Source organism: Blastomyces gilchristii (genome assembly GCF_000003855.2).
Source record: "Blastomyces gilchristii SLH14081 genomic scaffold supercont1.57, whole genome shotgun sequence".
Taxonomy (NCBI): domain Eukaryota; kingdom Fungi; phylum Ascomycota; class Eurotiomycetes; order Onygenales; family Ajellomycetaceae; genus Blastomyces; species Blastomyces gilchristii.
This window is the reverse complement of record NW_003101626.1, coordinates 1-3020: the sequence shown is the minus strand read 5'-3', so window position 1 is coordinate 3020 and position 3020 is coordinate 1.

Below are 3020 nucleotides of genomic sequence, written 5' to 3'. Positions count from 1 at the left end.
ATAGAAGATATAATCTACGAAGATTAACTATAACATTTATAATTGAAAGCATCTTATAATAGTGAAATTCTTCTATCACTGATATTACTACTTTAAGAGTCTTATAACAGTGATTACTATTAGAACTAATTATAATAGCTCATAATAGTTTACTTTAATTAAGAAACTCTCACAGTAGTAAATTCACTGAGCTCAGAAACTGAGTGAGTTCTGATTCAAGATAGAGTATATTAAGAAAACTAAGATCTCATTGAATAAACTCTCTCACAGATCTGACTATGTCAAGAAGATTAGAATAACAGATATAGAGAGACTAGAGAAGACAGAAAAGCTTCACAGAATACTTAAACTCAGTGTTATAAAGAGATTAACTGAAGAGTCTCTCAATTCTTTATAAGAGAAGAGAAGAGAGAGAGAGAAGAGATCTATACAAGTACTCTCTATAATACTAAGAGTTAACACTCTAAGAATCTTCACAAAGATTCTCAGAGAGAGTATAATTTGAAGAGTTTACAGACTTTGAGAAGCACTGTAAAGAATCTGATATAAAAGAAAACAGAGTATAAGTCTTTATAAAATCTTCTATTCAGATTATCAGAACTGTAACTGAAGAATGAATATACTCAGTATATTCAGAAACTGCTTATAATAGAAATTAATCCTAAAGAAACAAAGAATTAAAGAGACTTAAATAATCTCTTATAAAGAGAGAGCTGAATTTATATATCTATGAATGAGTTTCTATGTATAGAACTTGTTAAAAGGTATTATAACTCTTCTCTAACAGGTGATTTTACAGATACTAAAACTTATAAGTTATTTATAAGAAAATACTTCTGACAGAAGATATGAGAGCTTGTAAAGAAGATAATGAATTCTTATACTATTTATCAGAGTTCATAGATAGTATAATTCAGATTATATAAAGAACTTACTTCTCTACTTATTCTGCAGAAAGCTTGAGAATAGCTAGAAATAAACACTCTTATAATTCTCTCTGAAAGTAAGAATATGTATAATACTTGCTTTAACAGTGTACTGATAATAATAGATTACTTCATCAAGATAACATACTTTACACTCACTTATAAGTAGACTGGCCGCCAGAATCATGAATTTCACATTTGATCTCATCTAGTCTGATCTTATACATTTCTTAGCATGAATTCCGCTGAGACTAATCATTAAAAAAACATACAAAGTGACTATTCATCAGATCTCAAAATAAGATCATGACTTAGAAAAAATAAGCAAGTGATCTTATTTGATCTTATTTAATTTCATTCTTAATATAAAGTTACTATTTTTAGACATTTTAAGGTTTTTTTAGACTATTTTTAATTTTTTAAAAAGTAACACTTTTTGATAACACTTAAATAAGATTTAAAGTCATTTAAAGCAATAAAAAGAATTTAAATTAAGAAGTGAAAATCATGATCTTATTTAAAAAATGTAATAAGAGTAGATAGTAAGTCTCACTGAGACAGTATAAAACTACTATCTAATTTTAAAACTGTTTAATGAGATTAATTAAATTAATATTGAAATCATTAAATATTCTGATTGTAATCTCAGACACGGTCACACAGTCAGTCTACTTATAAGAACTTAAAGTTAAAGAATTTAACTTATATTTTTATCTGTGATATGATTCAGTTGTATGAGTTATCTGTGAATATTATCTTAGATAGAGAATTAATTTTTACAGAGAAGTTTTGATCTGATTTGATAACTATACTGAAGATCTTACAAGATTTAAGCACAGCTTTTCATTAATAGACAGATAATCAGATAAAATACCTGATAAGTATATTAAAACAGTATCTGTGATACTTTGTTAATTACAATCAGAGTGACTGAGTGTATTAATTATCACTTACAGAGTTTATATACAATAACTTAAAATATGTCAGTATAGATAAAACTCTCTTTAAAATACTTACTAAGACTTATCTGCAGATAATCTGAATAGATCTATAAGAGTATACTATAGAGTATGATAATATCTGTGAATAAGCTGAGAGAATTCAGAATATTCAGAAAAAAGTCTGTGAATTCTTGAGAAAGATTCAAGAGTATTAAAAGAAATACTATAACTTTAAGCATATTATAAAAAGTGTTAAGAAAGATGATAGAGTCTGACTAAGTCTGAAAAATATTATTATACAGACATGTAGTAAGAAGCTGAATCTCTTATAAATAAAGTCTTATAAGATTGTGAAGAAAGTTAACTTACAGTTTTATAGATTGAAACTATTATCTGAGTTATAGATATACAATGTTTTTTATATCTCTTTACTTTATAAATATAAGAAATTCTCAGAAGAGAACTCTGTGACTCATCACTCTATTTATAAAATACTAAAGAGTGAAAGAGAATATTAGATTAAAGAGATTATTAACTCAGAGAAGTGAGATTATAAGCTCTGATTTAAGATTCAGTGATAAGAATATTCTGATAAAAATGAATAAGTTCACTTAAGAATTATTCAAGTAGATAAAATATCTGTAAAAGCTGATATATAACTTTTATACTGTGAATTCTGATAAGTCAGAATAATATAATCTTCACTAAGAATCTAATTATAATAAAGATATTAACACTGTTATTTATAAATTCTAATTTATAAAGATAATGAATTTCTACTAAGATAATCAGTCTGCAGTGTATATAAAGATAAGAAGAAATCATATTATTATTAAAGTTAAAAATAAAGAAAAATAGAAACTGAGTTATAAACATAATTTAGAGATTAATAAAGAAAAAACAAAGAAAGCTTATACTTATATTCTTATTATCTATAACACTGAACTCTTCTATAACTATTAATTTCTCTCTTCAAAGAAGTAGAGAGTATTATACTTATAGTACAGATAATTATTGTATTTAGTATAAAAATTACTGAAAATACACAGATTTCAAGAGAGTCAGATATCAGAGTGTATATAGTTATAGTATAGTCTTGAGAGTTAATCTTCTATATATATTATTAAATATCTCTTATAAAGCTATATTCACT